The sequence below is a fragment of the Anomaloglossus baeobatrachus genome, chromosome 9, assembly GCF_048569485.1.
Source record: "Anomaloglossus baeobatrachus isolate aAnoBae1 chromosome 9, aAnoBae1.hap1, whole genome shotgun sequence".
Classification (NCBI taxonomy): domain Eukaryota; kingdom Metazoa; phylum Chordata; class Amphibia; order Anura; family Aromobatidae; genus Anomaloglossus; species Anomaloglossus baeobatrachus.
In genome coordinates, this window is record NC_134361.1 from 162648659 (window position 1) to 162661911 (window position 13253).

General features: G+C 46.4%; 1 non-coding gene and 1 pseudogene across 1 annotated transcript; both read left to right on the top strand.

The window, feature by feature from the left end:
- Positions 1 to 4839: 4839 nt before the first annotated feature.
- On the top strand, positions 4840 to 5038 carry LOC142253475 (U2 spliceosomal RNA). The gene has a single exon (XR_012726764.1). It is a non-coding gene; the product is annotated as a U2 spliceosomal RNA (small nuclear RNA).
- A 7634-nt stretch (positions 5039 to 12672) lies between these two features.
- On the top strand, positions 12673 to 12875 carry LOC142253497 (U2 spliceosomal RNA; annotated as a pseudogene).
- The last annotated feature ends 378 nt before the right edge of the window (positions 12876 to 13253 follow it).

Below are 13253 nucleotides of genomic sequence, written 5' to 3' on the forward strand. Positions count from 1 at the left end.
CGGGCCTCTATCACAAATGATACGATCTGGCATCCCGTGAAGCCTAAAGACATGCTTGAGGAATAGTTTGGCTAGTACCCTGGAAGATGGGATTCTCGATAACGGTACGAGATGAACCATCTGGGAGAAATGGTCCGTAATGACCCACACAAATCTATGTCCCTGTGAACATGGAAGATCACCCACAAAGTCCATGCCTACCACCTCCCATGGTCTATCTGGCACTGGTAAAGGATGCAAGAGCCCAGCCGGTCTCTGCCGTAATGGACGGTTGCGAGCACACGAGTAGCAGGAACCGACATATCTCTTGACGTGGCTGGCTAAGTGTGGCCACCAATACCACCTCTCCAGTAACTCTCGTGTCCGCCTAATACCAAAATGCCCACCCACCTTTGAGGTGTGGGCCCATGACAGTATATCATTCTGTCGATCAGGCGGAACAAAGGTCTTGCCCGGTGGGATTTGGTCTAACGTCACAGGGGAGAGCGTATGAAAAACCCTGGAGGGAAGGATAAGACGAGGTTCGTCAATCTCTTCCTGGGTAGAAAGCATAGAGCGAGACAGGGCGTCTGCCTTGTTATTCTTACTCCCAGACAGATAGTTGATGGAGAAGTGAAAGCGGGAGAAAAACAAGGACCAGCGGGCTTGGCGAGGATTCAGACGCTGAGCGGTTTGTAAGTACGTCAGATTCTTATGGTCTGTATAGACCTGGAAAGGATGTTTCGCTCCTTCCAGCAAGTGACGCCACTCCTCCAAGGCTAATCTCAGGGCGAGCAGTTCCCTATCCCCAATGGTATAGTTTCTCTCTGCCGGTGAAAAGGTTTTAGCAAAGAAGAAACACGGCCTTTTTCTACCTGCACCGTTCTTTTGATACAAGACCGCACCAGCACCCACTGAAGAGGCATCAACCTCTAAGAGGAAGGGCTTATTCTCATCGGGTCTTTGAAGAACGGGAGCAGTTGAAAAGTGTCTTTTTACTGCCTCAAAAGCCTGAGATGTCTCAGTAGACCAGGCTTTGGGATTAGCACCTTTCTTAGTCAAGGCCACCAAAGGGGCCACCAAAGTAGAAAAATGGGGTATGAACTGCCTGTAATAATTTATGAATCCTAAGAAGCGTTGCACCGCCTTCAAGGAATGAGGTTCGGACCATTGCAGGACAGCAGAGAGCTTCGCAGGATCCATAGCCAGACCCTCTTGTGAGATAATGTAACCCAAAAAAGGCAATGAGGACTGCTCGAATACACATTTCTCGAGTTTAGCAAACAATGAGTGCTCCCTTAAACGGGAAAGGACACGAACGACATCCTGACGATGAGTCTCCAGATCAGGAGAAAAAATCAGGATGTCGTCTAGATACACCACTACTGAGGATAACAGTAAATCCCTGAACACATCGTTTACGAAGTCCTGAAATACTGCGGGTGCATTACATAACCCAAAAGGCATGACGAGGTATTCATAGTGACCGTCTCGGGTGTTAAAAGCGGTCTTCCATTCGTCACCCTTTCGAATTCGTACCAAGTTATACGCACCCCGCAGATCCAACTTCGTAAAAACTTGAGCTCCTCTCAGTCTGTCAAAGAGCTCCGAAATTAAAGGTAATGGGTATTTGTTCTTTATTGTGATTGCGTTGAGACCCCTGTAATCTATGCAGGGACGCAAATCACCCTCTTTCTTCCGAACAAAGAAAAACCCAGCTCCCGCGGGAGAGACAGACTTACGAATGAACCCCTTCTCTAAACTCTCTCTTATATAGGTCGACATGGCCTCCGACTCAGGTATCGACAGGGGGTAAACCCTGCCTTTAGGTGGAACCGAACCTGGGATAAGGTCTATGGCACAGTCATACGGCCTATGGGGTGGAAGAACCTCAGCACCCTGTTTGGAGAACACGTCAGCGAAATCCAAATAGGGTGTAGGTATGGGAGAGAGATCAGTTGATGCAACCGCAACGACCTTAGGTGGTAAGGGAAGACATCGGGACTGACATTTCGAACCCCAACTAATAATGCTGTCAGACTCCCAGTCAATGTGAGGAGCATGAGTCCGAAGCCATGGAAGACCCAGAAGGACGTCGTCTATACCCTCAGGCAAAACAAGAAAAGAAATCTCCTCTATGTGACCCTGAGACAGGGAAAGGCGCAAGGGAACTGTCCTCAATGTAATGGAGTCAGACAACATAGTTCCATTAACAACACGGACAGGAATAGGCGCCTCTAACATGATAGAGGGAATATTGCGTCCCTTTACAAATCCTGAGGACACAAAAATCCCGTCAGCTCCGGAATCCACAAAAGCCATAATAGGCCATGTATTCTCAGATAACGAGAGCTGACCTGGGATACAACACTTAGAGGGTGCAGAAGACGTCTCTAGTAACCCCCCTCTAATGGTTACTAGGCCAGGGAGTTTCCCTGACGACTAGGACACTTGTTGGCATAGTGCCCAGCCTGACGACATACGTAACATATAGGAGGACCAGACTTGCGTAGTCTGGAGAACGTATGACCTAACTCCATAGGAGTGGGAGATGTTTCAGATGCTGAGGAAGATGGTAGTGGACCCTCAACAACTGGAATAGCCCGATGCTTAGGGCGTGAGGAAGAGACCTCGAGTCTACGTTCCTTATGGCGTACATCGATCCTCGTTGCTACTGTGATCAAGTCCTCCAGAGAAGCAGGGACCTCACGAGTAGCAAGGGCATCCTTGACATAGCCTGCCAACCCTCTCCAGAAGATAGGAATCAACACCTTCTCTGGCCAATCTAGTTCTGCCACCAGAGTTCTAAAAGCAATGGCATAAGAACTAGTGGATAACGAACCCTGAGATAGATCTAACAGTCTCAGGGCCGCATCATGGGTAACCTGCGGACCCATGAATACCGCCTTAAGAGCATCAAGAAAGTCTTGATGTCTCAGAGTAACCACATCAGAGCGCTCCCATAGGGGAGTCGCCCATTCTAAGGCTTTGTCCTGAAGTAAGGAGATGATAAAGCCTACTCTGGACCTCTCCGTAGAGAAGCGAGAAGAGTTGACCTCTAGGTGTATCTGACACTGACTAATGAAACCACGACATGATCTGGCATCGCCAGAATATCTGTTTGGCAGAGCAAGTCGAGGATCATGTGCAGATGTCACCATGGTCTGAGGTTTATCCTCTATACTCTTGAGCCGTGACTCAAGTACTTGTATGTAACGGTGTAACTGCTGATATTCTGCCATAACTGCCAGACCCTTGGCTCAGTCCTAATGTTACGGGGGGCTGTCTGATAATAACCGAAAGGAGTATCAGACAGTCAGGGTCCACCGTGCAAAGACTTTGCTGCAGACTATGGCAGAGTGCAATACCTCTGTTAACTCACAGAAGGATATAATAAGTAAGTAAATATAATAAGTAAGTAAAGCAATTCCTCCCTTACTTGGAGGGTGTGTGGAATGATCTCTGTTAATAATCACAGAGACAAAGGCAATGTGTGCGAAATGGCACCTACCTAGGTCCGCTCTTCTAGTGGTGCAAAAGAGACGAACAGCAGCGTAAGCCGCACAAAGCTCCTACCTGCGTTCGCTCCACTAGTGTGCGAGGACACGAACCACTAGATATGGCACCTGCCTAGGTCCGCTCTTCTAGTGGTGCAAAAGAGACGAACAGCAGCGTAAGCCGCACAAAGCTCCTACCTCTGTTCGCTCCCCTAGTGTGCGAGGATACGAACAACTGCCAGACGCAGTATAAGGAACGTTACCCTAGCGGCAACGTCCACCTATGAGTAGAATCACAAGGCCCAGCCAGACCATGTGCCTCAGGCACCTGCCTATGTCCGCTCCCCTAAGAGGTAAGGATACGGACAGCAGCCGAAGCTGTAAGGTATAAGAACGCTACCCTGCCGGTAGCGCTCACCTAGCATAGACAGAGGAATGCCTAGAGGAACGCGCACAGAGCGTCTACTCATATGCATGAACCAAGAGGACTGAGCACCATGCGGCGTGTGTCAGGGTCTTATATAGACTCTGTGCCTCATCCAAGATGGAGGACACCAGAGCCAATCCGCTGCCAGAACGACAGGAGTGACGTCATGCTGGCCTATCACCGAGCAAGACGTCACAAGCACATGACCAGCGACCAATCGGCATAGAAGGTGTCAGAGACATGTGACCTCGTGTCAGCGATGATGTCACCCGCACATGTGCAATGGCTCCAAGATTGGACTTAGTCTCCGGCGCTCGCACATGTGCAGTAGCAAGAAATCTGGACTTAGTCTCCAGCGCTGGCACATGTGCAGTAGCAAGAAATCTGGACTTAGTCTCCAGCGCTCGCACATGTGCAGTAGCAAGAAATCTGGACTTAGTCTCCAGCGCTCGCACATGTGCAGTAGCAAGAAATCTGGACATAGTCTCCAGTGCTCGCAGCAACCGTAACAGAAAGACTGCAAGGGGGAGGGGAGTTGCTTGTGCCCAAAAGGAGGAGTTATTCAGATTCATTGCAGTGGGCGGCGGCTGCAAAACGCACCATTCTTCTTGTTTTTGCTCTGCAAAGCAGCCTTTTCAAGGGTTGGCTTGGGTGACAAAATGTCTTCTGTAGGCGTGGGTTTGTCTCCCCTCGCTCTCTCTCCCTAAGATGTGTCCGGCATAGGCCAGGGTGCCACTCGAGGCCCAAACCAATTCTGGTTATCGCTTCTCGGCCTTTTGGCTAAGATCAAGTGTAGTTTGGGAGGGTACTACCTTGGTTGGTGCTGAAAGGTGCCAGAATATTGCACAACTGCAGGCCTTGGGGAAGTGTGCATCGTAGGATGTCATAGCTCTCTTGTGCCGGACAGTTACATGGGCAACGAGAGGCGGTCACTTTATTATTTTCAAACTCATCCTTCAAAAAAAAAAAAAAAAAAAAAAAATCTGTTCTTATCAGTTTAATATCTGATACGTCCCCTATCTGGGGACCATATATTAAATGGATTTTTAGAACAGGGAGATGGAAAAAGAGCTTGCTCTGTCCACTCCACGCATTGACCTGGTATTGCAGTACCTCCAGGACCGGTGCACCCCTTCTTAACCCAGTTTCCAAAAGCAGAACTCAAATCACCTGATTCATATTAGCCCGATTAGTGAATTGAAAGAAAGCATACAACTTCATATGCACCTCAATTTGGCCCATTCACTTTTCACACTTCCTCCTTTTTTTTTATCTTTCACACTTTTTACTTGCTTTATTCATCCAAATAGCAAACTCATCACCACTCAACCTGACCAACTCGGCTATGTCCCGTGCAGTATCTTGTTCTCCGTCTTATCTAGATCATTTGCAATTGAATAGAATAGATCCCTTTTGGACAAAGTGGATTCAGCTTCTGCTGCAGTGACCACAGGTGTGAGAAGATCTAGAATTGGCATCTGGTGCGATCTCTCTGCTTCCACTCCAAATAAAGTTACCTGTTTATTCCTATCATGCATTGGTTTTTGGTGTTTTCTTTGAGCAATGATGATGTCTTTAGTGATCTGTTGGCTCCCCCTCCTGGAGGAAGAGTTTGCTTGCTCTTGGACAGTCTAAAAGAGAGGTCATGATAGACATTTAGCTTCTGAACCCAATTGGGGACAGTCATGGGTGATGAATGTTTGCAACCTGCTGCGAAGCCTGATACCGCAATATAAGGAACGTCAAATACTAAGAATGGGGCGGCCTATGAAAGAATTACTACTTTCATTAAGTATACTTAAACGGCTAATTGGGAATAGACAAACTGTAAAAAGCCCTCTGAGAAAGCCCCCCTCTAACCTTTGTTAGTAAGCTTTTCTGTAGTCTGCCTGTTGATGTTTTTTCCGTTTGAACTGTGCACAACATGAAGAGACGGAACACTGGCGGCTTGTCACAATGCCCCCGCTGACATCACAATAGCGCTGCTGCCTAGAAAACAAGCTGCACAGCACAACTTGTTCTTTGGGTGGGAGGGTGGGTGTTACGGGGGGCTGTCTGATAATAACTTAAAGGAGTATCAGACAGTCAGGGTCCACCGTGCAAAGACTCTGCTGCAGACTATGGCAGAGTGCAATACCTCTGTTAACTCACAGAAGGATATAATAAGTAAGTAAAGCAATTCCTCCCTTACTTGGAGGGTGTGTGGAATGATCTCTGTTAATAATCACAGAGACAAAGGCAATGTGTGCGAAATGGCACCTACCTAGGTCCGCTCTTCTAGTGGTGCAAAAGAGACGAACAGCAGCGTAAGCCGCACAAAGCTCCTACCTGCGTTCGCTCCACTAGTGTGCGAGGACACGAACCACTAGATATGGCACCTGCCTAGGTCCGCTCTTCTAGTGGTGCAAAAGAGACGAACAGCAGCGTAAGCCGCACAAAGCTCCTACCTCTGTTCGCTCCCCTAGTGTGCGAGGATACGAACAACTGCCAGACGCAGTATAAGGAACGTTACCCTAGCGGCAACGTCCACCTACGAGTCGAATCACAAGGCCCAGCCAGACCATGTGCCTCAGGCACCTGCCTATGTCCGCTCCCCTAAGAGGTAAGGATACGGACAGCAGCCGAAGCTGTAAGGTATAAGAACGCTACCCTGCCGGTAGCGCTCACCTTGCATAGACAGAGGAATGCCTAGAGGAACGTGCACAGGGCGTCTACCCTCATGCATGAACCAAGAGGACTGAGCGCCATGCGGCGTGTGTCAGGGTCTTATATAGACTCTGTGCCTCATCCAAGATGGAGGACACCAGAGCCAATCGGCTGCCAGAACGACAAGAGTGACGTCATGCTGGCCTATCACCGAGCAAGGCGTCACAAGCACATGACCAGCGACCAATCGGCATAGAAGGTGTCAGAGACATGTGACCTCGTGTCAGCGATGATGTCACCCGCACATGTGCAATGGCTCCAAGATAGGACTTAGTCTCCAGCGCTCGCACATGTGCAGTAGCAAAAAATCTGGACTTAGTCTCCAGCGCTCGCACATGTGCAGTAGCAAGAAATCTGGACTTAGTCTCCAGCGCTCGCACATGTGCAGTAGCAAGAAATCTGGACATAGTCTCCAGTGCTCGCAGCAACCGTAACAGTGGGCTAGTGGCAGGAGGGGGCAAGCCGTTTTTTTTCCGGGTGGTAGGGGGATGACAGGAGAAGGGATGCGGGTGGTGAGAAGGGTACAGAGGGCAGGGTTTGGGGGCTGGGAAGGAAAGGGAAAAGATTAGGGTTTGGGGATGATGAAAGGGCTTTCTACGGGTAAGGATGGCAAAGGGTGGCAGTGACGGGAAGTCAGGCGACCTGTCCTGTCCTGTCTGTCCTTTTTGTATCATGAATTGGAAAGACTGCAAGGGGGAGGGGAGTTGCTTGTGCCCAAAAGGAGGAGTTATTCAGATTCATTGCAGTGGGCGGCGGCTGCAAAACGCACCATTCTTCTTGTTTTTGCTCTGCAAAGCAGCCTTTTCAAGGGTTGGCTTGGGTGACAAAATGTCTTCTGTAGGCGTGGGTTTGTCTCCCCTCGCTCTCTCTCCCTAAGATGTGTCCGGCATAGGCCAGGGTGCCACTCGAGGCCCAAACCAATTCTGGTTATCGCTTCTCGGCCTTTTGGCTAAGATCAAGTGTCTTGCCAGAAGGTTCCCAATTGCTACCCTTGGCCTTGTAGCTTAAATGGCTACATGCTGCTATTGGGGGTAGTGAGCAGGAAACGAGAAGGCGACGCCTTTTGGCTAGGATCGTGTGTCTTAGCAGGAGGTCCTCAATTGCTACCCTTGGCCTTGTAGCTTAAATGGCTACATGCTGCTATTGGGGGTAGTGAGCGAGGCTGTTAACCCTTGGTGATCCAGGAGGTGTTTTGAAGATGGGCGCCACCGTCCGTTTTGCTGGGACCGGGGATACCCGGGTCCGTTTTGGTTTCCGTATTGATGTCGCAGAGGAAAAGTTGCAGCATTTCCATCTGGAATACTTGGTGAACAAAGTTCTATATGACATCCTGGATGTGAAGAAGAATGAGATCGTTTGTCTTCAGGAGTTCAGACGCAGTGGACGGTATGTGCTTGTCCTTTCCCATATTGGCGCTTGCCAGAATCTTTATCGGTCCTTGTTAATGAATACTACTAACTCTTTGCTGAGTGGACTTGACTTTACCCTGCTTTATTCTAAGGGCGATGTTCCTTTAGTGGTGTTTATGCACAACCCTTTTGTTAATGTGGCAGAAATCACAGACTTCCTGATGAAGCATTGCAGCTATGTTTAGTACTCACACAAAATAACCAACAAGGAGCGACTCTGGACAGGCAAGCATAAATATTTTGTGCGTTTTGGGGTGGACCCTCAGGGCCCTGGGGGTTTCCGCCACCCTCCCTCTACTTTTCATATTGGGAAAGATTCTGGTTACCTGTTCTATCCAGATGCCCCTTATTTTTGCCGGAAATGTAATGTTTTTGGTCACACTCAGGATAAGTGTCCTTATGAAGCAACCTGTAGGAAATGTAACCAGGTGGGGCACATGGCTAGGGATTGCAGCAACCCCATTGTTTGCAATGCTTGTGGAGAAGTCGGGCATGCCTATCGGGACTGCAGGAACCGCACTAAGACCAGGCTATACGCTCAGGTGGTCGCAGCGGCCCCTGTAGCTCCTGTTAAGGCTGCACCAGCTGCTAGTCTCCCTGTTGCTGTTTCTGCTAATGATACTGTTCTTCTCCCTGTTACTACTGCTCAGGATTTGGATAAAGCTCCTGCAGTCTCTCCATGTCCACCTGATCAAGGAATGGAGGTCTCCGAGCTGGAAGCTGATCTCCCTTGTCACTCTGCTGCCTGTGGTGAGGGGGAAATCGAGGAGGATTTGAGCAAGTCCCCTGCGCTGTCATGGGGTACAACAAAGTCTGTGGTGAGCAAAGATGGTAGTCCAGCTGGGCAGGGGGATTTTTCTGCTTCAGCTGCAGCCAGGTCATCGGAGGAGGGGGAGTTTATGGCTGCTAAGAAATTAAAGCTTGCAGACAAGGGGTGGAGCACTGTCAGTACTGCAAGTGCAAGCCCTTTGAGTGATCGGGTCTACCCTGACATTAGCTTTTCACCTGGAGTTGATGATTTTTTTGGGGAGGTTGCAGACATTGCTTTGTGTCTCCCTGCCAGCCTCCAGAAGGAGAAGGTTGAGGCGAAGATGGCCAGCTTACGGTTACCTGGTTAAACTAGTAAGAACATGGCTCCCAAAACTACATGTAATGTCCTATCCTTGAATGTGAGACAAATTAAATCCAGAGGAAGAAGAGCTACTATCCTCAAATATGTTTCTAAAATAGGTGCAGATATCTTTTGTTTGCAGGAGTGCGGACTGTTTGATGATCCTATGGATCAAGATTGGCCTCATGGACAACACATTTGGTCTGGTTCGTCTGTAAATAAAAATGATGGTGTGGGGATTCTGTTGGGTAACAAGGACTTTTCTTTTGATAGTTATACAGTAGTGGAGGTGGGGAGATGTATCATTGCAATTATTAACTATAGAGGGTGGCGGGTTAGGATTGTTAATGTATATTGTCCTACGAGAAAAGAAGATCGTTTAGCTCTGTTAGAGAAAGTTGGTTTATTTTTGCCAGGAAAAATGCCTACTATTTTTGTTGGGGATTTTAATTGTACGACGGAAGGTAATATGGATGTAACCGTGAAAAAGCTGTTACATATCATTTCTGATTTTTCTTTCTCAGATGCCGCTGTTGTAAAGCTGGGCAATCCACCACCACCTACGTACAAGGCGGACAGAGGAGGTATAGAATCACGGATTGACCGTATGTTTTTTTCTAAAAATATTGAGTGTGTAAGGTTTGAACAGTGTGCGGTTCCTTTTTCGGACCACGAATGTTTGAAGGGTGTGTTCAGAGGGGATGGTGGACCTGTAAAGAGGGGTGCTGTATGGAAGTTAAATGTGAGATTGCTAGAGGATGCAAAAGTGATGAAAGAGTTTAAAGAAGAGTACCGAAGATGGGGGTACTACAAAAACAGGTTTGCAAGTGTGTTAGAGTGGTGGGATTAGGTTAAAGGGGAGATTAAAACTTTTTTCAGGAAATGGGGCTACAAAAAAGCTACCATGTATCGTAATAAATTTAAAGATGTGAATACTCGGATTGATTGGTTACAAAAGTGTAGTAGGTCTGGGATTGATGTAAGTGATTCGTTGGTGGAGGCAAAAAATGAGTTGAAATGTCTGATTGAGAAAAAGGGTAAGGAAATTATCTATAGGACGAAAGTTGAACATTTGGATAAGAATGAGAAATGTACCAGATATTTCTTTAAAAAAATGAATGGGAAGAAAGTAGATATGGATGTGATTGTGGATGAGAATGATGTTCCTGTGACTGGTGAAAGTGTGATTGACGAGGTGAAAGCCTTTTACAGCAGACTGTATGGAGAGAAGTGGATTGATTCTGGTCTAATGACTGAAGTGTTGGCTAGCATGGAGTGTAGACTAGGCAAAGATGAGTGTGAGGATTTGTGTGATGAGGTGGTTCTGGATGAAGTGAGAAAGGTTGTGTTTAGTGCACAAAAGAATAAAACTCCTGGAAAGGATGGCTTGCCAATTGAACTATATGTGAAAGCATGGGAGTGTATGGGCACGGATCTGACGGAGATATGTAAGTATATGTGGGAAACTGGTATGCTGTGTGACTCTATGAAAGAAGGGGTAGTGGTACTTATCCATAAGAAGGGGGAAAAGAGTAAATTGGGGAATTGGAGGCCTATTACGCTTCTGAATTCTGATTATAAGGTTTTCAGTAAACTATTAGCTAATCGTATGCGTGAAGTGCTTGGGAAGGTTGTAAAGGATGATCAAGTGTGTGCTGTGCCTGGAAGGAGCATCAGTGATAACTTGTTGTTGTTGAGGGATGTTATTGGTGACTGTAAGACTAGAAAGCAGAAGTGCATGTTGTTGGCTCTTGATTTTGAGAAAGCGTTTGATAGGGTGTCGCATGTTTTTATGTTTGAGGTCTTGAATAGTATGGGTTTTCCTAAGAAGTTCTTGGATGGTGTGAGATGTCTGTATGGTGGTGTGACAAGTGAATTCTTAGTGAATGGATGTTTGAGTGGGAAAGTACAGATCAAGTCAGGTGTCCGTCAGGGGTGTCCAATGTCCCCTGTTTTATTTGTCAGTGTGATTGAGCCTTTGTTATGTATGATCAGGCGTGAGAAACTGATAAGAGGGATGTTAATACTTGGTAGTGGCGGTAAGAATGTGAAGGTGCTTGGCTATATGGATGATGTAGTGATAGTGAGTGAGAGTATTGCGTCTATGACTAGAGTAAAGCTGTTGTTGGATTTCTTCTGTGGCGCGTCTGCTTTTAAAGTCAACTGGAATAAATGTTGTTTTAAGTGTTTTGGTGATAGTAGTGTTAAGATGGACGGAGTGACAAGTGTGGATGGTCCAATCAAAGTTCTGGGTGTGTTGTTTAATGATGATCTGAGAGGTACGGAGAGTTGGGAAGAATGTGGATTGCGGATTGAGAGGAAACTGAATTTCTGGAGAATGCGTGATCTGACATTGAATGGTAAAGTTTTGATTATTAAGGCCGTGGTGCTGCCGATTCTCCTTTATATCTCTGGGGTCTTCCCATCCCCATATAAAAAGATAAAAAGAGTAGAGAAACTGATTTTTACCTTTTTTTGGGGGAGCAAAATGGAAAAATTAAAAAGAGAGCATTTATACAAGGCCTGTCATTATGGGGGTTTAAACTTTCCAAATATTGAAATATTTCTTAGTCTTCATTATATTAAGACGGTAGTAATCCTAATGGGAAAGAACAATAAAGGGGCCTACATGGTGAGGTATATGGCAGGCTGGATGCTGTATGGCTTGTGTTGGGTAAAAAGGGATGCGCGCGTGCCTGTGTCGTTCAAGTGTCCAGTCTGGTACGACATGATTGAGAGGTTTATTAGAAAAAATGATTTGCTGGCTGTACCTATGAGTGAGTTCAGAGCAGCGAAGAGAGTGATGAAAAGGATGAGAGCGAATGAGGTAGAATGTAATATTAATGATTTGAGAGGGAATGATGTGTCAGATGCATGGAAGAAACTGAGTACACCGGGTATGTCTAATAAGCAGAGGGATGTTGTGTGGTTGGCATTGCATGATATATTACCTGTGAGAGATGTGCAGAAGAGAAGGGACCTGATTAGAACGGATGTGTGCCCACGGGAGGGATGTGGTGCCCGTGAGACCGTGAGACATGTCATGTGGGACTGTGATTACGCCTATAGTGTGTGGAAATGTGTAGGAGGCCTGTGTAAGGGGCTGGCTGGTGTGAACCATATTAATTGGAGGGTGGCTATGTTTGGCATTGGTGCGTGTGGGAGTGTTAAAGAGAGGATTTTGTGGCTTATCATGGCTTGTGTGATGGAAAGCTTATGGGATGTCAGAAATTTGGGACTTTTTAAAAGGAAGGTGGTTCCTATTAACGACTGTGTAAGATTAATTCTTTCCAGACTTTATGTTATTTACCAATGGGATAAGAGTAGAGGTGGTGGTGGATTGGACGCTGAAGGCATATGGAAGGTTTTAAAGTGGCATTATTTGGTGAAGTATCAATACGAGGTAAATTCTTTGTTTTTCAGTATTTTCTGTTTTTTTGTGATACTTTCTTTGGATATGTACTGCAATACTTTTTGGAAAATTAAAAAAAGAATATAACCATTGTGATGAGTTTGGATAAACAGCAAAGTTGTAAACTTGATATTGTTGTTTTTAACTAACCTGAATGGTTTTAAAAAAAAAAAAAAAAAAATCTGTTCTTATCAGTTTAATATCTGATACGTCCCCTATCTGGGGACCATATATTAAATGGATTTTTAGAACAGGGAGATGGAAAAAGAGCTTGCTCTGTCCACTCCACGCATTGACCTGGTATTGTAGTACCTCCAGGACCGGTGCACCCCTTCTTAACCCAGTTTCCAAAAGCAGAACTCAATTCACCTGATTCATATTAGCCCGATTAGTGAATTGAAAGAAAGCATACAACTTCATATGCACCTCAATTTGGCCCATTCACTTTTCACACTTCCTCCTTTTTTTTATCTTTCACACTTTTTACTTGCTTTATTCATCCAAATAGCAAACTCATCACCACTCAACCTGACCAACTCGGCTATGTCCCGTGCAGTATCTTGTTCTCCGTCTTATCTAGATCATTTGCAATTGAATGGAATAGATCCCTTTTGGACAAAGTGGATTCAGCTTCTGCTGCAGTGACCACAGGTGTGAGAAGATCTAGAATTGGCATCTGGTGCGATCTCTCTGCTTCCACTCCAAATAAAGT